We start from the raw sequence: 23,933 nt of genomic DNA, 5'->3' as shown, positions 1-23,933 counted from the left end.
ACACATCACCTGAATAAGTATGACAATGAGGTCTTCTTATGTGAGGAGCAAACAAAACTCTCAGATAATGATGATGTAGGTCTTTCTGTCCTGCTTTACTAATATGCTTCTACATTCTTCTGAAATAATTACTAGTGTTACCACAATTATGCTTCATTATCCCCTATTAGCATAGTGTAGGTGGTCAACTAAAATTCACTAGCAGCTATTCATATAAATTGACAAAAACAAACAATTAACAGAATATATTCACTGTCAGGATCAACAGCGGTTCTTCTTCACTGAGACTTTGTTACTACAGTAGGAGAAAAGCGCTTCCTTTGGGTGCCCCTCAGAGCTGCCCTCTGACCCTTCTGCTCACTGCCACCTGGGCTCCTTTACTGGCTTCTCCTCTGCTCGCCCTGGTAGGTGTGGAGACTCACCGCGCTTTCGTTCTTAGATCTCTTCTCACTGACTCAAGATTCCTCATTCACACCATTCTATTGACTCATCAAATAGTTATTTCAAACCCCTACCTTTCTTCCTCTCTGACATCTCTACCAAGTTCTAACCCCATACTTCCACTTCTCTCTTCTGTCCTCACCAGAAATTCCTTCAGTGCTGCAAACTCAACATGTTCTTTTTCTAAACCCTTTATTTACATCCTCACCTCTATTCTTCTTCTATATTCTCCATCTCAGTGAACGACACCAACATTAGACCTGCCTGTTCAGCCCTCAACATCTTTTATATAGGCTATTATAAAAGTCCTAGCAGCAAGGATTTAACTATTTCCTACCTTGCACTCACCATGTAACTTCCTGAGAGCGCTCTACATACAGTGTGGAACCGTACAGATGATGCCCTGTCTTAAAAACCTGTAACAGTCATTGGGCACAAGACCAAAATATAACATTTCTCGGCATGGTACTGTTCCCTTGCTTATCCCAGTTTCAATTCCCACCATGTCAGCTCACACACCACTATTTTTTCAAGCAAATGAATCTACTTTTTCTCAACCAGACAGCCTTTACACTTGTTCTCTCTTCCTGAACTGCCCTGTCTACCTTCTCCATCTGGTGAATGATGAAGGTTTCACCATTCAAGATCAATATTGAAAATCTCTTCATATATAACCCTTTCTTCAACCCCTAATTGCTCACATAACATACTCTCAGATTTATGTTCTGATAACTCCATGAACGTTTACCACAGAAGTTATCATATTGTGTTTTAATAACTATTACACAGATAGCTGTCTTTCATCCACATAGAATATAAGCACTCCAGAGGCAAAATTCATATTTTAGCTTTTGTTATATTTTTGCATTCTTGTTCCAGCAAGTGTTTGCACATAGTGGGAGCTCCATGGTTGTTTGAAAGAAAGAAAGAAAGAAAGAAAGAAAGAAAGAAAGAAAGAAAGAAAGAAAGAAAGAAAGAAAGAAAGAAAGAGAAAGAGAGAGAGAGAGAGAGAGAAAGAAAGAAAGAAAGAAAGAAAGAAAGAAAGAAAGAAAGAAAGAAAGAAAGAAAGAAAGAAAGGAAGAAAGAAAGAAAGAAAGAAAGAGACAAACGAATGAATAAATTAAATGACTGTGGGTCCCAAAGCAAATGACAGTAACCACTGAGGAAGTTATCTACAGTATGAATAGATCATTTCTCGGTCTAAAAAATACTGCTTTGCCTATTCCCTTTTTCTCCTAACCCTACAGCATCCCATTACCCAGGACTAACCATTCTCCAGATCATAGTTTCGTCCAATTTCAGTACTACAAGAATCAGAGAGGAAGAATCTCTTAAGATGGGGCTTCTGGGCATTACCAGTCCTTTGCAGCACATGCTTGAGAAACGTGGGCTTACTGAACGTCCTCCTAACCCTTTTACAAAGCTTTCCTGGTCAAGTTTCTGATACTTTCAGAGCTCAAGTATTAATGTTTAACACTCCTCCCCCTGGGCTGGGTAATGAGTACAACTTAGCAATCTCTCTTTGTTACCTCCTGACATTCCTGAATTACCCAACAACAAATAGCTGGCATCCATTCTGTGGTTGACATTTGAATCTGTATTCTCTGTAATGATTACCATTTGTCAACGATCAGCTATTGATTACTGCCATCTGGGTCTGCAACTCGTACAAAGGTAAGGTGGATGCATAAACTTTTGCACAGGCTTGATGCACAGAAACCCAGCCCGAGCTGGGTAAATGAGATGTCCAGAGAAAAAATGAATAGCACCAATCCAAATTATATTAACGTTTAATGAGGCAAGATTAAAACAGCTCCAGGGACTTAGAATTTGGAGGGAAGAATAAAACTGCAGGCTGATGAAACACCATTTTGATTAGCTTTTGCAGACTGTGTGGGATTCTGTTTTCTCAGAATTCTGCACATCTTCCATGCAGCTGAAATATCTATTAAAATACATACTTCACCGGAATTGTTTGCATCTCAGCACCTCTTTAATGGAGGCCACAGAGAGATGGGATTTGAATCAGAGACGAAAAGATGCCTTGGGAAACCCTAAATAATTCAACTCAGTACTGAGATCAGCTCAGCACCAAAAAAATGAGGTGCAGATTTGCTGAAGTTGGAAAACTAATTGCAGGATTTTAAAAACTTTACCAATTATCATGTGTTTAAAAGGAATCTGGGCAATCTGAATTTGAACCCCCAATCTGCTACTCTTAAAAAAATGGAAAAAGAAGGAGTGGCCAAGATGGCAGAGTAAAAAGACCCTGAGCGCACCTCCTCCCGTAGGTATACCAAAATCACACCTATTTACATAGCAACTATTGGTGGGAATGACCTGAAGACTAGCAGAAAAGATTTTCTACAACTAAAGATACAAAGAAGGAACCACAATGAGACAGGAAGGAGGGACAGTGAAGTCAAGACCCGTACCCCAGGGTAGGCAACTCACAAAGGAGAGGATAATCACAAATGTAGATGCTCTCCCCAAGATGTGAGGGTCCAAGCCCCACATCAGGCTTCCCAGCCCAGTGGTCCTGCACTGGGAAGACGAGCTCTAAGAACGCACGGCTCTGGGGGCTAGCAGGGCTTGCATATCAGAGAGCAAGAAGGCTGTAGGAAACAGACTCCACTCTTAGAGGGCTCACACAAGACTCATGCTCTGAGTCCCAGTGCAGAGGCAATGATTTAAAACAAGCTTAGGTAAGACCCACTTGCTAATATTAGCCTCACAGAGAGGCAGGAGGAAACTAGAACTCCCTCTGGGACCACAGACATTGGCAGCAGCCAAGCTGGGGAGCCTGTTCTACTACAAGAACACCAGTGCTAGCAAGCACCATTCTGGAGTCCTCCCACTAGCCTATTAGCATCAAGGACTCACCTGCCCAATAGCCAGTTGGAATCAGTCCTAGGACTTCACAGGCCAAGCAGCAAGCCATATGGGGACCCCCACCCACCAGGGGACTGGCACCAGCCCTGGGCCAATATCATTGATGAACATAGATAAAAAAATTCTCAACAAAATATTACCAAACTGAGACATACAAATGGCCAATAGGCACATGAAAAAAATGCTTAATATTGTTAATTATCAGAGAAATGCAAATCAAAACTACAATGAGATATCACCTCACACCAGTCAGAATGGCCATCATCTAAAAGTCCATAAACAATAAATGCTGCAGAGGAGCTAACCTTCCTACACTGATGGTAGGAATGCAGTTTGGTGTAGCCATTACGGAAAACAGTATGGAGATTCCTTTAAAAAAAACTGAAAATGGACTTATGATCCAGCAATCCTACTCCTGGGCATATATCCAGAGGAAATTCTAGTTTGAAAAGACACATGCACCCTAATGTTCATAGCAGCACTTACCAATAGCCAAGATATGGAAGCAACCTAAATGTCCATTGAGAGATGACTGGATAAAGAAGTTGTGGTATATATATGCAATGGAATACAACTCAGCCATAAAAATATAAAATAATGCTATTTGCAGCAAAATAGATGGAACTGTAGACAGTCATACTAAGTGAAATAAGCCAGAAAGAGAAAGAAAAATATCATATGATATCACTTATATGTGGATCCTAAGAAAAAAAAAAAAGATGCAATGAACTTACTTACAAAACAGAGACAGACTCACAGACATAGAAAACAAACTATGGTTACCAGGGGGGAAAGGAGGTGGCAAGGGATAAATACAGAGTTCAAGATTTGCAGATAGTAACTACTACACATAACCTAGATAAAAAACGAAGGTCCTGGGCCCAGGACCTATAGCCCAGGAAACTATGTTCAATATTTTGTAATGGCCTATAATGAAAAAGAATATGAAAATGAACACATGTATATATATAAATAAATATATGTGTGTGTGTGTGTATAACTGAATCACTATGTTGTACAATAGGAATTAACATATCATTGTAAATTGATCATACTTCAGTTTAAAAAAGCGGGAGAGAAAAAAAAAAAGTGGTTGCAAATTCTACATTCCCTGAAACCATATATGAGACTTCATTTCCTCTATATCCTCTGTAATATTTAGTGGTGTCATTCTTTTTCATCTTAGTGACTTCATATTGGGCTTCATCTTGGGCTACTTCATATAAACAAGCACTCTTGCTTTAGGAGTAAAAATGAGAATAAACTGGCACATTGGAAGTCATTGAATAGATAATCCTTACACCTTGTGAAATATGTATTAATCTTGTTACCTGCATGATACATTATGCACATAAGAAAAACCATTAAAAAGTCAACAAGCATATAACAAATATTACCAAACTGAACTCAACAATATACTGAAAGAATCACAGAATATGATCAATTGGGATTTATCCCAGGGATGCAAGAATGGTTCCACATTTGCAAATCAATCAATGTGATACAAACATTACAAAATTGAATAATAAAATCATATGATCATCTCAATAGATGCAGAAAAACCATTGAACAAAATTCAACATCCATTTACGATAAAAACTCTCAACAAAGTGGTTACTAGGGGAACATACCTCAACATAATAAAGGCCATATATGACGAGCTCATAGCTAACACACTCAATGACAAAACCTGAGAGAATTTCCTCTAAGATCAGAGATAAGACAAGGATGTCCATTCTCACCTCCTTCATTCAACATAGTGTTGGAAGTCCAAGCCATAGTAATAAGACAAGAAAAAGAAACAAGAGGAATCCAAAATGGAAAGGAAGAATTAAAACTGTCACTGTTTCCAGATGACATAATACTATATATAGAAAGTCCTAAAGGCACCACCAAAAAACTATTAGAACTTATAAACTATTTCAGTAAAGTTACAGGATATAAAATTAATCTACATATCTACTACATTTCTATACACTAACAACAAACTGTTAGAAAAAGAAATTAAGAAAACAATCCCATTTTAAATTGCATCAAAAAGAATAAAATACCTAGGAATAAATATAACCAAAACCTGTAACTGGAAAACTATACAATATTAATGAAAAAAGTTGAAGACAACACAAACAAATGGAAAGATAGGCCATCCTCATGTGCTGGAAGATTAATATTGCTAAAATGATCATACTATCCAAGGTAGTTTATACATGCAATGCAATCCGTATCAAAATACCAAAGGCAGTCTTCACAGAACTAGAAAAAATAATCTTAAAATTTCTATGGAAACACAAAACTCTCCATATAACCAAAACAATTTTGAGAAAGAAGAATAAAGCTGGATGATGTGTCCTGATTTAAAACTATGCTACAAAGTTACAGTAATCAAAACAGTATATTACTGGCACAAAAAGAGACACATGGATCAATGGAACAGAATATAGAGCCCAGAAATAAATCCACATTTAATTATTGTTCAATTCATCTACAACAAAGGAGGTAAGCATATACAATGGGGAAAAGACAGTGTCTTCAATAAAAAAGTGTTCAGAAAATAGGACAGCTACATGTAAAAATATCAAACTGAACTACTTTCTCACATCATATACAAAAATAAACTCAAAATTGATTAAATACTTAAATGTAAGACCTGAAACCATAAAACTCCCAGAAGAAACCATGGGCAGTATGTTCTTTGACATCAATCTTAGCATTATTGTTTTTTGCCTGTGTCTCTTCAGGTAAGAGAAACAAAAGTAAAAATAAACAAATGAGACTACATCAAACTACAAGTTTCTTCACAGGGGAGGAAACTATCAATAAAAGTAAAAGGTCACCTAGTGAATGGAAGTAGATATTTGCAAATGATACATCTGATAAGTGATTAATATCCAAAAATATGCAAATAATTCATACAAGTCAACATAAAAAAACCCACCTGATTTTAAAATGGACATTTCTCCAAAGAAGACATACAGATGGCCAACAGACACATGAAAAGATGTTTAACATCACTAATCATCATGGAAATACAAATCAAAACCACAATGAAATATCAAAAAGATTATCAGAAAGACAACAAATAACAAGTGTTGGCAAGAAGACAGAGAAAAAGGAACACGTGTACATTGTTGAGGGGACAGAAAATTGGTATAGCCGTTTTGGAAAACAAAATGGAGGTTCCTCAAAAAATTAAAAATAAAACTACTATACAATCCAGCAATTCCATTTCTGGGTATTTTTTTCAAAGAAAACAAAAATGCTAACTTGATAAGATTATGTACCTTTATATTTACCGAAACATTATTCACAATAGCCAAGATATGAAAACAACCTAAGAAACTAAGTGTCCATCAATAGATAAATGGATAAAGAAGGTGTGATACACACACACACACACACACACACACAGTGGAATATTATTAAGCCATAAAAAAGAATGAAATCTTGCCATTGTGACAACAAAGGGTGAACCTAGAGGGTAATATGTTAAGTGAAACAAGCCAGGAAGAGAAAGACAAATACCAGATGATTTCTTATATGTGGAATCTAAGAAACAAAACAACAAACAAACAAAACAAAACAAAACAAAAACATACTCACAGATACAGAGAATAAACAGGTGGAGGATGAGTGAATAAGGTGAGGGAAATTAAGAATTATAAACTTCCAGTTACAAAATAAATGAGTCACAGTGATGAAATGTACTGCATGGAGAACAGAATAATACCGTAATAACTTTGTATGGTGACAGATGGTAATAAGACTTATTGTGGTGATCATTTCATAATGTATAGGAATATCGAATCACCATGATATGTACCTGGAACTAACATAGTGCTGTGGATAAATTACACTTCAATTAAAAATAATAATAAAATAAAAATTAAGAGACAAGTAAAATTCATGACTGATAGCACAAATTCATGTCACAAATGTCGGAATTTAGCTTTGCACTTAAAAATCAATGGGTAACACCTACGGTTAACTAATCTAGACAAAGGAGGCAAGAATATACAATGGAGAAAACACAGTCTCTTCAATAAGTTGGGTTGGAAAAGCTGGACAGCTATATGTAAATCAATGAAATTAGAACACTCCCTCATACCACATACAAAAATAAACTCAAGATGGTTTAAAGACCTAAATATAAGACGTGACACCGTAAAATTCCTAGAAGAGAACATAAGCAAAATATTCTCAGACATAAATTGTGGCAATATTTTCTTAGATAAATCACCCAAGGCAAAAGAAATAAAAGCAAAAATAAACAAATGGGACCTAATCAAACTTAAATGCTTTTGCCAGAAAGAAAAATAAATTGACAAAATGAAAAATCCTACAGAATGAGAGAAAATATTTTCAAATTATGTGATCAACAAGGGGTTAATATCCAAAATGTATTAACAGCTCATACATCTTAATATCAAAGAAAAAAAAAACAAACAACTCAATCAAAAATGAGCAGGAGCCTTAAAGAGACATTTCTCTAAAGAAGACATCCAGATGGCCTACAGGCCCATGAAAAGATGCTCAACATCTTTAATTATTAGAGCAATGCAAATCAAAACCACAATGAGGTATCACCGCACACCTGTCAGGATGGCTATCAAGAGTAGCAGTGAGAGAGGTAACATGTTAGCTTACAGTAAAACATAACAAATACATATAGTAGTGGATCAATCAGTATTTTGCTGAGTTTTTTCTCAGAGTGGCAGCTTAACAGCCACAAGGCTTTGAGTTTACTTATAGCCTAAGAGAGCAAACTTAACTTTCCAAAACAATTGTATGTCATAGTTTGTAAGAACAAACACATCTTACAATAACAATTATGCTTTTTAAAGTTTGTGTACAGCAGCCTTGCAGTAAAGGTTATACTCCTTGGGGACTGCACAAAAACATTATTATTAAACAGTAAATATTAAAGAGAAAAACAATGCATAGATTTCAACTTGAGTAGGACTGTTACCCCTCCTCCTAGACAGTCTGTTGAAAGTACGTCTCCTCTCCCTCCTGCCAAAAAGGGTGCTGAGTACTTTGTTAGTAAGATTATTCTCAAGTCTTCCTATGAAATACAAATAGACTTCTTTTATGAGTCAGTAAGAGTTTAAACTCTATAATCTTCAGCTTCCTCAAGTCGTCTGATGAACTCATCCACACTAAGGCATAATGACGCAGCTTCACTCTGGGCATACAACAGACTCATATGCCTAACCTCGAGCTGGAACTTACTACAGGAGAAATTTCTGAGATCAGCTGTAGTATGGTGTGGGTAAATTAGTGTTCCTAAAGTCTTCCAAGCTTCTTTGGTAAATTCCTCCTTTGCCCATTAAGACACCTAACTGGAACATTTTGCTTGCATGATCTGTGAACAGTCTTTTAAAATTGGGAAGAAGTGAAGAGTAAAATAAAGATATGATCCCTTGAACTGCTAGAAAGCAAACTGTAAGATGACGGGATGCAGGGACTGTTCCATTCTAACAGAATCTCCATGTCATCCTAAAAGGCTCTAGGCATCCCTACGGCCACCACGGAAGCTATCCAATGAATCAACACTCTCACCTCCGCTGGCGTAAAATGTTCCACAGAGCTATTCTTCAGCAGTGATTACTTTGCTCATTTACGTCCACTGCTGACGGAAACAGACACACAGATGGCAGGGTGGTGTCCTGAGGGAACGATGGGAATATGGCAAGGGGAACACTCTCATTCCTGTCTGTTCCCTGGTATATATCCCCTCCTAGCCCTTCCTCCTCCATTGCCACTCTGGTCCACACAAGCAGCCGTATCAACCATTGGAGATCCCTCTTCCTGTACCTTACAGCCCTCTGCTATGTGCTTCCTGCCAGTCCTCAACCTGAATCCCTCCTACATATACGTTTTCTCTGCAAACTCTCCCAGGACTTCCCTAAGTGCTGGAGAAAAGCACGCCGCCGCCCTCCCTGCAACACCAGCTCGGGACGAGTGATACTTTCAAGCCTTCTCCTCGACCTTTCTTCACATTCTCATTGTCCGCGGGGGTCACTCCACAGTTTACAAATCCAGTCAGGTATCCAGTCTCCACCTCCACCTGCTTCACAAGACAATTTAGTCTTTCCACAGAGAAAATTCAGGCCAGCGTGCCACCACCTCCAATTTTAGCAATTCTCCTGTGCGTTTTTATTTTACTCGCTCCTGACTCAGGGAAGAGGCTCTCCTCTCCCATCGAACAACTTCCCCACTTGTGCAGTTTCTGATCTCCTCCTCTCTAAGCTCTGCAGGCATCTCTCCTCTGTCATTGCAATTCCTCTTTCTTAACCAAGCCCCTTCAAAAGCGTTGGAGTATCCCAGTGTTTAAGTTATTTAACTTTCAATTTTACACTGCTCCAAGTCTTAGGTTATTACCTTTGTCTCTTCATCCCTTACTTACCAATTCCATGGAGAGTTGTAGACACTATTTCATTTCCTTACCTCCTTTTTTGTTTTTTCAGCTGCAATCCGGGACTCCACTCAAATTGCTCTAATTAGACCATCAGCGAACCACTAATTGTTTCCATTTTTGGCCTCTTTTCAAGTCTCAGCCTACTTGGCATCTCAGTAGTATTTGCAATGGCTAACCCACTCCAGCCTCCCAGAGACGTCCTGTTTCCTTGTCTTCATGAAGCACAATCTCTCCTTCTGCTCCTAGCTCTGTGAAGGCGCCCCTGCTATCTCTTTCGTTAATGGCGGGACTTAGTTCTCTGCAATTTCTGAACTGTGGGATTCCCTAAGCCTTCAGCGTTGACTCTCCTCATTTTACATTTATTTGTGGGAGCCCTCTCCCACCCCCATGGTGTCACCTACTGAATAGGTCTCCCTGCCTCGAAACTCTTCCCCTCTCCAACTGACTGTGTCACCCAAGCAGATGTGACCTCCGCCTGAAAAATGCCAGTGGGTCCTTCCGCCTTCAGGTTGAGATTACTCCTTTTACCAGGTCTATCAGTCCTTTCCAAGCTTGCTATAGTCTTAAAGAAAAACAAAACAAAACAAAACTCCATCCTTTCTCACTCCTCAGTATTTTTTGGCTCAATTCGGTCTATTAAATATTACCGAAATGCACGGTGGTCTTTCGGAGCTTCGCGTCTCTGCTGCTCTGCCTGCAGTGCCCTTCCCACCCCCACTGCTGCCCGTGACCTTACTCCCAAGGACAATAGCTAATAACAGCTGGTATTTATCGAGGGCTCACTACATGTCAGATAATGTGCTGAGCGTTTCACACGCATCATCTCATCTAATCCTTGATAGGTAGGATTATTACTACTCCTTTTTGTAAACAGGAAAACTGAAACGTACGGGGTTAAGTAACTTCTTTAAGGTCACACAGCTAGTAAATAAATGTGATCTGATCCCAGAGCCCTCTCTCCCTACTACATGTCCCAGAGACGTGTGTTTCTCCTACACATTTGTTTCTATTCAAGTCACGTTCCTCCTTGACTCCCCATTCAGACCTCTGGTACCATATTGAGATCTCCTGGAGGAAAGGAAGGAAGGAAGTTCATCTAGTCCCTCTCCCCTCCCTTCCAACGTACCTGACAAATACCGCTGGTCCAACAAACGCTCTTTACATCTGAATGTGCAATGAACACATCACACATATTGACAAAGGGGCGGAGACAAACTTTAAGGCAAAAGATCTAATTAGCCTGACTGTGTGGGCGACTGCCACCATTCTCAGTGATCCACTTTCCACTGAGTCCCAGAAGAGGGCAAACATTTACAGAGCATTCCCCGCCTCTAAGTCTCTAAAGCTCTTGATACAGACTTTCTATGCAGAACTGTCCAAATTATAGTCACTTTACTTGGAAGAAATTTCTGTGAATAGAAGTTTTTTGTTTGTTTTTTTTTTTTCAATTTTCTACAAGAGGGATGCTCAGACTAGCAACCTAGCAGCCCTGTGACAGTGAGACATTAAGGCCAAGTGACTGCCATAGAGAATATTGCAGAGGGAGAAATACAGCTCTCACAGATTATAGTCTCAGTAACTGTTTCCTATTCTCCCTAGACCATTCAGCAACATCTTAAGTTTACCTTGGGATGGGGAGCCTGCGTACCATAAAGTAAATGGTGAAAGAAGGGAAAGGATGTTATAAGCAGAAAGGCATGAAATAGAGACGTCACCGTGCTCTCACTGCATCCCTTTGTCTTTCTCAAATATAATACCTGTGTCTGTCTACCCCTATCCAACAGTTTGTAACAGGATGCTTTATCTTTAGCTGTTTTCTAATGCTTAGTACTAGCTTTCTAAAATCCACTGATGCTTGATTTTTGAAATTGGTGACATGTAGCTGGATTTTATTTGGGAAGCCAACAGGTTGATTGTTTCATTTGGAAGTAAAAACTGACCTAGTTGGAAAGCACTGGGAGATATTTCTGAGAAAAGCAAGCAAGGAACCAATGCACTCTAACAGCCTGTTGGTCTGAGCCCTCACTCTGTCTCCTGGGGGTTCAGTCCTCCACCTTCCCCCCTCACTCCCATCACCCCAAAAAGAGGGAGAACAAAATTAATGAAAGGCATCATGTGTAGACTCATACAGTGTCAGAGCTGATAAAAGAGAATGTGGAAACCACTAGTCCAGACTCTCCATTCTACAGTTGGGGAAGCATGAAAATCAGAGAGGAGAATGATTTTCTCTGGACTCCAACAAAATTGAGGAAATCCTGCTGGATCTGTCAAAAGCCAGTTCTCTGCATCTCTTTCCAACACTGCATTCAATGTTATTGTGTTAGTAGCTTGAAATTGGTCATGGTGGGAGAATTTACACCATGGAAACTGGCACATGCTACAGTCAGAGTGATTTCTCCGCCAGGGAACTGGTCTATCAGTGACCATTGTTATATATTTTTAAATATGAAACCTAATTATCTTTCCATATTCTCATGAGTCCTGTCTTCTTTCTTTCACTTTTTCTTGCCTGACTGCTATCATTAATTCACTCAACAAGGAGTTGCTGACCACTTTTTATATACCAGGCACAGTGCAGAGAGTTGTGGATAAAGTGATGAAGAAAACAAAGTCCCGCCTTTACTGAACTTACTATGATGGGGGACATTGGCAGTAGGATATGACAGTTACGGCTGTAAATACAAGGCTTCATATGTGTTCTAAGAGCATATAAACGAGGGGCATGATCTGGGCGGGGGAAGTGGCATATTTAAAGGAGATCTTCCCACCAAGTTATCACAAAATGGTCTATGTGATTCCAGAAAGTGCTTTGCAGCCAGACAGAACTGAGTTTGAATCCCAGCTTTAAATATCCTTGTTAGGTGACCTTGGACATCCTCTTAAAGCCGTGGTTTTCTCTCAAGCAAAATAAGGCTAACCGTAGCACCTACTCCATAGGGTTGAAGCAAGACTGAACTGATGCCAGATGAATGTCCAGCCCCAAGCCTGGCACACAGCTGACGTTCAGGATCTTTATGATGAGGATGGTTAGTGTTATCTTTTCTTCCCGTGGGTGTCTAGAATGTTTACTCTGCCCATATCTTCACAGGACATCATTTTTGCCTCTATGTGTAATTTCTCTGAGAATGTGGGGGACGAGCAGAGGCCATCTGGCGTCGGTGGACACTAGCCAAATCATTCCTAATTGCCAAAGCCCGCTGGCTCTCCGTGGTAATGGGTTTGGCAGGTTTAATTAGTGGAGACCACACGACATCTCTGAGTTGCTGCTGTTGGGAGCTTGAGCCCAAGCCAGCAGCTCCAGGTTCCTTCTGAGTTTGGAGAAGAGCCTTCAGAGAACCTTGTTTAACAAAGAGCTGGCAGAGGTGGTCCTGTCTGATCCCATGCACCCCCAAGTGGCAGCTTGCCGTGACTAAACAGAGCACAGGGGTTGTGATTAGAGTGACAGATGGAAAGTGGAAACGTTCACTTAGCAGCTTTCAGCAACCTCTGAGGACTGATCTTTAAGCAACTCCAAGCCTTTGGCCTGGTTTTTGATTTGCAAAGCAAAGGCCAGGGACCCCCAGCCTAGGGTAGGAGGCATATGCTAATTCCAGAATTTACCTACCGTTTAGCCTCACAGCTGGCCTCTCTCTGCATTGCCGTACGTGGGCATGCCTCAGTCTCAGTGATAAACTCCAAGATACACACTCACACAGCACACTGTCTGGCATACAGTAGGGCCCCCCTGATGCTAGCTGCACAAATGTGTGCAGCGAGGTTCTGTGTTGTCCTCCTTCACTATGGTCCACCTTCTGACTGTTCCCCATCCCAGCCACATCCACCTTTGCTCATGAGGACACACAAAATACACAAGGAATGTATGGAGAACACTTAGCAAGGAACCCAGCACATGGCAAGTGACCAAATGACTTTACTATAATGTGCTATTTCCCAAAGACAAGACACCCTTTCTCTCCCATCCTCAAGTTCAGTCTTGGATGACACTAACGCACACCAGCCTATTCCCCCGCATCATGTCCTTGGCTGACTTAGAGGAAACTGACGCCCTCAGCTTTTCTCTTACTGAAGACCAGAGAGAAAATGTTAGCCTTTGCTGAATCTTAGGCAGCATGGCACTTAAATGTTTACAAGGCACTTCCCAGTGCATGTGCCTCACTCTGCCCTCCCAGAGCCCCTTTAAGTGAGATGAGGATAATCACCTCTGTATAACATTTGTCATCAGCGGACTTTCCAGTCTCAGCAAACTGCTCAAGATCACAGAGCTCACGCAAAAAATAAAAACAAACAAACAAACAAACAACCCAGAGAACAACACTAAATCCTGCAAACTCTTTCTGCTACAGCACTCCAGAGTGGCATTTTTCTTCTTCCAGACAGTTCTAAAGTTGCAGGAGTGAGAGGCACTGACACATATCGCTTGATTTCTTATTGTCAAAGTAACCTGTCTGAGGACCGCCACATGAAGCTTTTCCACTGGGGCATGAAAAGAATTTTTCGACATAGAAATATGGCCAGACAAGAGAAGTCACAAATAAAGGAACACATGTATGTATGTATCATCTGCCTCAAGGGTACACGACGGAAATAAATAATCAGGTGCAAGTGTGTCCCCTGGCCGAGCGTGTAAGCCCCAGACAGGAATGATTAAGTGTCCACTGGTCTCCAAGCACCCACCATCTCCAACCCAGCTCAACCGCACACCAACTGGGGATGATCATTTGTACACTGGTGACAGTGGGGGCCGAGCTGCTTTCATGTTTCCCTTTCGCCAAGACCTACTAGGTCTCCCAAGCGATTTTGTGTAAGGCTATTCTTCCCCCTCTTCCAAGACTCCACACTCTATTCTATCGTACATTCTGGCTTTGAAGAAAAGAAAACACTCAAAATCTATTTCAGCAAAGGTCAAATGAGTGTGGGGTGTGTGGGAGTGGTGCGAGGGGGACTGGGGGCGATGTGGGTGGAGCTGGAGGGAGATGCTTGCAGGGTTCTGAGATCAGGTGTTACTAAAACAATAAGCAAACAACTGGTAACTGCTCGCACCAGCTGAGCTACGGTCATAACTGGTTTGCCACTGGGGATTTTATTCTTGGTTTCAGATAAATCCAGATGCTCTCCTCTGCCAATCATCAGGTTTGGCACCTAAATCCTCCCCTAAACAATGGTTCAAGTTTAGATCTAGTCTCAAATAAAAGCAGCCTAGCAAGTAGAATTTAGAGAGAGGCTGTGAGTTTGAAACCCGAATCTCCTGCTGAATGAGCTGTGTGTCCTTGGGCAACTGAGTTCCCATCTCTGAGCCTCACTTTTCCCATCTATGTAATAGGGTTATTGGGAGAATTGATAGCATGCATGGAAAGTGCACTCATGCAAATCCTCTCAGCCCCACCTTTTATGTTAGCCACTGCTGAGCCAAATGGGCCCAGGTTTGTGAAAAGGTGACCTTTCTCACTCCATGAAGTCCCCACCCTGTCCCTCTAGCATCCCAGCCCTCACTGCCACAGTGGTGAGGACACCTGCGGCAAGCGACGGGTACTCACTCGTGCCCATCCTGGAGCTGTGGGGATGATCCCCCTACACCGGGGGATGACAGTTCTGAGCATTTCCTTGGGACTCTTTAGGGGTAAATGCGTGCTTTTCTGGAGAGGCAGACCCTGCATTGTCTAGACTCTGGAGGACACCCCTCGGGGTTTTTTGAGTCTATAGAAGCTATTCCACAGTAGCTCACAGACACACACACACACACACGCAGGTTCCTTTGTACTGTGATATCTGGAAAACATGGTGTTCATACACAACCCTCCATCATCTATCTGGCCCTTTCTAGCTTTAGCCCACAGGGACCTCTCTTTTAAAGACTTGGGCTATAGGGCTGTATCTTCTTTTCTGAACTCCTTGTAATGAACTTCCTCAAAAACATATAAAAATATATTTAGGTTACAGAATATAAACTTCCATGATTTTTTAAAACCTGGCCAATGAGTCACGACTTCTTACTGGCGCTGTGCCCGTGGAGTGTATCAAGGAGGCCCCTTCTGTAATGACTGGGTGGGATCCATTTCTTTCTAAGTATTGGCTGTTAATGATTCAAAATTATTACACAGTGTGATCCGGAGCCAGTGCGATCTGTAACTGTACAACAAGAGACTCAATTAATACTAGGCTTAGGAATTGTTAGGGTAATGAGCATTTGGGATGAAAGGATCATCATTTTTTAAGTTCAGCTGCCCATGGGTTCTACAGACAAGCTAAACGGTTTAATTATCGCCGTCAGAAATCAGGTGTTGAAACTGCGGTACAAATTACCGAGGACCGAACTTTGGAGATGGGTGTCATCAGAATAAGGAGGGAAGGCATGGAGATAACAGACACCCTGCCAGGTCCTCTTCTGATTTTATCTCATTGATTCCATATAAAAACTCCACTCAAAGTTGACAGAAGCAAGGGGTGAAGACTGTTCAGAGGCATTACTGGAAAAGCCATAGGTCCTAAAAAGCAAGGCGTATGTGGGGCTCCCCGGAGCTGCCCTCGGAGGCGGGCAGGGGGAGCAGGGCACACTGAGAGATTTACACCATCCACCACGCCCTGCTGCTCCACTTAGAGCTGACTTCTCACTCTCACCTCCAAGCCCACTCTGTACTCTGCCACCTTTGTGTTATTCCTCAGTCTGCTCTCTGCCGTGAACCCCCTGCCCGATCCATTTGCTTTTTCAAATCCTAACTCCACCTCTTGAATCCACACAAGTCATGTCTTAACCACTACACTTTCCCACACAGTGCCAGCCCACTGTGGGGAATGCATTGTTTTAGTCAGTCAGGATGCGGTGCCCAGCACTTAATCATTCAGCAATGGTTTCCTCATGTCAGTGGCCTCTTTCACTGAGATGCATAAGACTTTCCATATCAAGAACTGATTGAGAGTGGAGGGTATAGCTCAAGTGGTAGAGCACATGCTTAGCATGCACGAGGTCCTCAGTTCAAGGCCCAGGACCTCCATTAAAAAAAAAAAAACTAATAATAAATAAATAGACCTCCCCCCACCCCATAGAAAACTCACTGAGGGGAAGAGGGAATGCATCAGTTAGAGCGCAGCTCAGCCCCGGGTGACTGAGAACGCAAGGTAGTGGTGGCATACACAGCAAACCAAGTTGTTCCCTTCTCTTGCATGCACACACACACATTCCAGGGCTAACAGAATGCTTCCACGGTTGTTAGAGATCCAGGCTCCTTCTAGCTTGTTGCTCTGCCATCTTGAATATATAGCTTAAAGTGTTCAGTTCAAGAGTCCAACTTACTTTACCAATTTACCCAAATAATAACTAACTTTTATAACATAACTTCCATATCCCAATGTCTTAGGTCCCCTCCCCACCCACTGTTTACTCCTCAAAGCAGAAACCGAGACCAAAGTTTGCATACAGGTAGTTACTCAGGAATGTGCTATTAAGGAGCCAGGAATGAGATACAAGGGGAAGATAACAGGGAAGGAGTGAAACCAATACAAATCTGTGTTGCATAGGCTCCAGGTGTTTAAGCCACTGGGACATTCCAGGGAACTGTTAAAAAGTAATCTTACCAGTAGGGTAAAATTATGATTCTCGTGCAGATATACAAATGAACATGTTAAACATTTAACACAAAATCTGCAGGAAAATGAGACCATTATTTTACCCAATTCAAAAAAGAATCCAAAGAACAGACATATTTACAGATCAGGAATATAGAATTGAAGGTGCAAATGGAAACAAAACTTGCCTTTGCCACAGTGGGAAAGAGAATTCTGGACAGAACAGAACTCTTTCGTCTATAGACAAGAATTATTTTGCCTTGCTATCAGTCATCTATGATTTAGAGCTCTATCAAGTAGCTCCCGTAGAAACAGACAACCCAGAGCAGGGTTCTCTAGGGTTGTTCTCTAGACAATGCAGGGTCTACCTCTCCAGAAAAGCACGCATTTTCCCCTAAAGAGTCCCAAGGAAATGCTCAGAACTGTCATCCCCCTGAGGGGTTCCCCACAGTTCCAGGATGGGCACGAGTGAGTACCCGTCACTTCCTGCAGGTGAAACACCACTGTGGCAGTGAAGGCTGGGATGCTAGAGGGACATGTTGGGGACTTCGTGGAGGGAGAAAGGTCACCTTTCCTCAAACCTGGCCCCAGCTCACATGAACCCATTTGGCTCAGCAGTGGTTAAAATAAAAGGTGGGGCTGCTAAGATTTGCATGAGTGCACTTTCCATGCATGCTATCAATTCTCCAAATAACCCTGTTACATAGATAGGAAAAGTGAGGCTCAGAGGAGTGAATTCAGTTGCCCAAAGACACACAGATCATTCGGCAGGAGATTTGGGTGTCAAAGTCACAATCTGTCTAGACACCATTCCCAATTCTTACATTCTACTTGCTAAGTTGCTTTTATTCGAGACAAGATCAAAACTTGAGCCATTGTTCAGGGGAGAAATTAGGTGCCAAACACTAATGACTGCCAGAGAAGAGTAGCTGGATTCATCTAAACCAAGAATAAAAATCCCCAATGGTCAACCCCAATTGTGTTATCATATCAGTAGTTTAATTGGGGCAAGAAATTATCAGCTATTTATTTAACATCATTAGTACTGCCTGATCTCAGAACCCTGCAGGCATCCCCCACATAAACACACTTGCCCTTTTTCCCGCTTTGTTTTCGTGGTGACCTCCTTTGAAGTGCCTAGAGAACACAGAAAAGAGGAGACAGCTCATGTTTTCAGCATCCCACGAGACTTTCCTGACCACATGAACTATATAGAATCATGTATGAAATACAGTGATGCTCAAAGCTCAAGCCCAATTCAAAGAAGTCAAGTCTTCCCTTATGACCCTGACAAACCCCATCCCCACTGAGAGAGTTACAAAAGGGAACAGCAGAACATGCCTAGAGAGTCTATTTTTCCACAACTTTGCTTTGGTTTTGCTTTTGAAGAATTATTGGGCTTTAGATTTATTTTTCCTGATTCTTGTATGAAATTCCTTTTTAAGCGGGACATACTAACACATGTTTATGACAACCCAGGAAATAATACAAGCGCACATAAGGAAAAGCTGGAACCGTCAACCCCACCTTCTCTTTTTTGTTGCTCTTTACCTCCCATACTAACAGATGCTAATAGGCTGGTAGCTATCTTTGCTACTTCTGTATGTGACACACACATAAGCATAAGACACACAGACACACAGATACAGATCTTTGCCATTTGATTTTTTAATGCATTTTACTATTTGTATTTTGCTGCAACTTTCTTTTTTAAGCAAAATAACGCATTGTAGACACCCTTCCAAACGGTTAAGAGAGTGAGTTCCTAAGCTGCAGCGTGGTGGTCACAACGTGATGGTCTGTGATACGACTACAGTATGTGGAAAGATAATAGCTAATCCCTCCCATACCTCTGTTCTTGGCAAACTTTTCCCGCCAGCTCACCTTTCTCTTCTCAGCTCTCGGCATGCAAGTAGAGCCAAAGCAACCTTCTCTGAACAAGCGCACTCCTGAAAGTTTCAGGTCAAGGATACTGCCCAGAGTCACACAGCTACTCCTGGACTGTCAACATCAATTTCTAACGCAAGTATCAGAACTTGAATGTAGTGGTGAAGACAACAAAAAAGACCCCTGCTCTCAAGAACCTCTAATTAACCCTGTATCACACAAGAAGGGGAAAGACTCAAAATAAAAGAGAATTCAGGGCATATCCCAAAACACAAGTCAAATCGGTGAGGGAGAAGTGCCACTGGGCACAGCACGCATAGCGGAGTTCGAGTGACATCTGACTCCTTCCCACAGACCATAGCAAGTTGAGTGTAAAGCTGAGAGATGACGCTCAATTTCTATTTCGCTTCTGTCTTTCATGTCAAGCAAGAATACTGGAAGAGAATGACTGGAGAGAACAGACATGAGTAGAGATTAATCTATCAATTTTTATATCTGTATTATCAATCTATCATATATCAAGAGATAATGATATGAGAAAAGTGAAACTCAGGCCGAGTGAGGAGTCCTTAGGACATTTATTTGTGTTTGGGTCTCTGATAAACAGCATTCAAAGACATCAAGAGAGCTCAGAGATGAAATATATGAATGACGATGAGGCATATGGGAGGACCACTGGAGAAAGGACAGCTCAGTCATTCATTTATTCAGTCAGTCAGTCAACACATTTACTGAGCATCTACTATTTGTCATAACCTATGATTAAAAAGGCAAACAGAAAGAGAAGACCCAATACCTTAGAGGAAATTATATTCTGATGAAGGCTAAAGAAAATAAACAAGGAAATAAAATAATCTGAGACTATAAATTGTACGAAGGAATAAGGTCATCCGTGCCACTAAGCTACATGTGAAGTGAATCAGTGAATCACTGGCAGCCACATCCTCAGGTGAAGCCTGACAAACTGGAAGATATCCAGGGAGACAGATAGATATTGATGATAAAGAACCTGAAAGTCTTGACATTCAAGAAACCACAGAAAGAAATGACATGTGGAATAGGAGATTCATAGGTAATGTGACCCTTGTCTTTAAATCTTTCAACAATTGTCGTATGGAAAAGAGAATGAGATGTGTGTGTGTGTGAGAGAGAGAGAGAGGGAGATTCCAATATAGGTGGACAGGCTTTGCAGTGAGGAAAAGGTGGGGTCAGTATATGAGACAAGGCTCTGAGGATTAGAACTGTCTGCAAAGGACCTTTTTGCTTTGGGAGACAGTGAGCGTTGGGAGAACTTTGGGAAGAACGCTATCATTAGAGGAAATAAAACTAAAGTAGTAAGACTACCCACCTGGAGTGTCGTGGAGGGGATGTGTATGTAACCAACAAAAACAAAACAGCACCTACCCTTTACTTCCTTCCCTCCTAAATGGAGTCTAGAAGAAAGAAGCTTAGTCAGAGAACTTACAGTCAAGCCCCCGAGTAGTGATGTTGCCTTGAGCTGGGTTTGGAAAAACATGAGATGACTAAATATCTCTGCATGAAAAAGGGAAAAGAATTCAGTTTTAGTTCTGATTGGGAAAGGATCTAGAAGAGAGGAAAGGGGAGAAAATAAAATTAAAGAGAAGAGATAAGTGTTGGCAAGGGTGTGGAGAAAAAGGAACACTTACAGACTGTTGGTAGGAATGTAAATTGGTTCAGCCACTATGGAAAACAATATGAAAGTTTCTCAAAAAATTAAAACTAGATCTACCTTATGATCCAGCAATCCCACTTCTAGGTATACACCCAAAGGAATTGAAAGCAGGATATCAAGCAGATGCATGCATTCCCATGTTTACTGAAACACTATTCAGAACAGCCAAGATATGGAAACACCTAAGTGTTCGTTAGTGGATGACAGATAAAAAAAGATGTGCTGTATTTATACAGTGGGATACCATTCTGCCGGGAGAAAGAACGAAATCCTGTCATTGGTAACAACATGGTGGACAGTGAGGACATTATGCTAAGTGAGGTAAGTCAGAGACAGAAATACTGTAGCCATCTCACTTATATGTGGAATCTGAAAACCCAAACTCATAAAAACAGAGAATAAAGTAACAGTTAACTAGAGGCTGAGAGGATCGGGGGACAGGAGAGTTAATGTTTAAGGGTACAACCTTGCAATGAATAGTAGTAAGTCCTAGAGATCTAATGCACAGGACAGTGAATCTATATTCACAGACAACAGTGTTATTCTAATCAAACTTGCTAAGACACTAGATCTTAATTATTCCACCCACGAAAAAGAAATGATAATTAGGTGATGTGAAAGAGATGTTAATTATCGCTACAGTGGCAATCAAATGACAATATATTAAGGTACCAAATCAACATGCTGTACACCTTCAATTGACACAATGTTATATGTCAAATATATTTCAGTTCAAAAAAAGAAGAGACAAAAAGGAAGGGCTGTTCTGGAACCAGACTGAAAAATGGCCCATGGACTGTCTGAAGAAGAGTTAAGTTTATCATTTAATTTGAATTTGTTAGTTGATTTCTGAAACTACCCTGTGTGGGTGGAGAAACTCAGCTGGCAGGTTTTTAGAGCACATGTTTATTGAATGAATATAGAAACACTATATTTTATCAAATCTAAGATATTATTGATTTTAAGGTACACCATTATTTCACCTAACACTAAAAAAAATGCTGCTGATTAAACACAATTTTAATTGTAAGATGGATCCTGCTTTCAGAGATGTTAAAATGCAATCTAAAATGTTCACCTTACAATCTACAAAATACATCAGTCCTATTTCTTCTGTGCCATGCTTGGAGAAACACATATTAGGTATAGCTGTCACATTTTAAGAGGGAGCTGACAAATAGGAAGTTTCCCAGAGAGCACTGGTATTTGGATGAAATCAAAAACAGGGAAAAACAGAATAAAAGAAAACAAAATATGCAGCTGAAGGAGGAATTTGGAGCTGGAGGTACCATGAGAATGCCAGTCCCTAGGTGTTCTCAGACATCTTATCAGTGGCCTGGGACTCTCTCTAATCTGTAGAGCAGGGGCTTCAGCCAGGAATCAAGATGACTCCAGGAAAATTGGGAAAAGATACTCCCAAAGGGCGTCACAATGGAGTCTTGCTCTGCAGAATATTTTAAAAGTAAATACTTGTTTGTCAAAAAGTATGGAAAATACTGAATTACAACAAAATCGAGGCAGAGTTATTTATTGCCAAATTTGTCAGAATGTTTAACACGTAAATGTGTGCTGTGACCAATATACAAAGGAGCAGTTTTCCCAAAGTTTGCTGACTTTTCATGATACTAAAGTAAATATTAACATATTTTGGAACTTTTACTCTTGGGAACACCAAATTGGTAAACTTTGACCTACAGAGTAACTGAAGAGGGGGAGGGTATAGCTCAAAGTGGTAGAGTGCATGCTTAGCATGCATGAGGTCCTGGGTTCAATTCCCAGTACCTCCTCTAAAAATAAATAAATAAACAAACCTAATTACCTCCCCTTCAAAAACAAAAACAAAACAAAACAAAACTCTTTCAGCCATCTTGGAGCCTGTGGAGGCCTGCTGGGAACAGGACTTCCAAAACAATAAATATGTCTGGAAGGCTGTGGTCCAAGGCCATTTTTGCTGGCTATAAGAGGGGTCTCCGGAACCAGAGGGAGCACACAGCTCTTCTTAAAATTGAAGGTGTTTATGCTCGAGATTAAACTGAATTCTATCTGGGCAAGAGATATGCTTATGTGTACAAAGCAAAGAACAACACAGTAACTCCTGGTGGAAAACCGAACAAAACCAGAGTAATCTGAGCAAAGGTAACTCGTGCTCATGGAAACAGTGGTGTGGTTCGTGCCAAATTCCAAAGCAATCTTCCTGCTAAGGCCATTGGACACAGAATCCGTGTGATGCTGTACCCCTCAAGGATTTAAACTTACTGAAAAGAAAATAAAAGTGTGGATTTGTTCTCTTGTATTTTTGTTAAAAAAAAAAAAAGGGTAACTGAATAGCTTTGTTCAAATAGTGTCTTACCCAGACACTCAATTTGTAAATTAATTCTAAGTGGAGCTGCTCTAATTTAACAAGAAGGGAAGGGTTACAGGGAGAGAGAGAGGCAGTGACTTGGAGGTTTCCCTTGAGGCTTCTCACTGCCCCCAAGGGAGCCCTGAGTCCTCTCTAGGGGATGGTTAAATTCTACAAAGTTGTAATAAGGCAACTTCTAAGGTTCCTTACAATGATGTACTGTACTTGCCCACTATTTATTCTCAACATCCTCCCAGCATTTACCCTTTCTGGACTTTTTAATGATGGCATTCTGACCAGTTTCAGGTGATACCTCATTGTACGTTTGATCTGCATTTCTCTGAGGATTAGTGATACTGAGCATTTTTTCATGTGCCTATTGGCCATTTTCATGTGTTCACTGGAGGAAATATTTGTTTAGGTCTTCTGCCCATTTTTTGACTGGGTTGTTTATTTTTTTGTTATTGAGTTGTAGGAGGTACTTGTACATTCTGAAAATTAAGCCCTTGTCAGTCGCATTGCCTGCAAATATTTTCTCCCATTTCGTAGGCTGTATTTTCATTGTGTTTATAGTTTCCTTTGCTGTGCAAATGCTTATAAGCTTAATTATGTCTCATTTGTTTATTTTTGCTTTTACTTCTATTGCCCTAGGAGAACATTGCCCACATTTACCTTGGAGAATGTTCTGCCTATGTTTTCTT

General features: G+C 40.8%; 1 long non-coding RNA gene and 1 pseudogene across 1 annotated transcript in view; one reads left to right on the top strand and one right to left on the bottom strand.

Annotated features, from left to right (window-relative positions):
• The window catches only part of LOC135323334 (uncharacterized), a 669,673-nt gene that overhangs the window by 318,450 nt on the left and 327,290 nt on the right, over window positions 1-23,933 (bottom strand). The window lies entirely within an intron of this gene.
• Window positions 22,760-23,184, top strand: LOC105093149 (large ribosomal subunit protein eL33-like; annotated as a pseudogene).

The sequence above is a fragment of the Camelus dromedarius genome, chromosome 17 (assembly GCF_036321535.1).
Source record: "Camelus dromedarius isolate mCamDro1 chromosome 17, mCamDro1.pat, whole genome shotgun sequence".
Lineage (NCBI taxonomy): Eukaryota > Metazoa > Chordata > Mammalia > Artiodactyla > Camelidae > Camelus > Camelus dromedarius.
The sequence above is the reverse complement of the archived record's forward strand: the minus strand, read 5'-3'. Positions and strand labels throughout refer to the sequence as shown.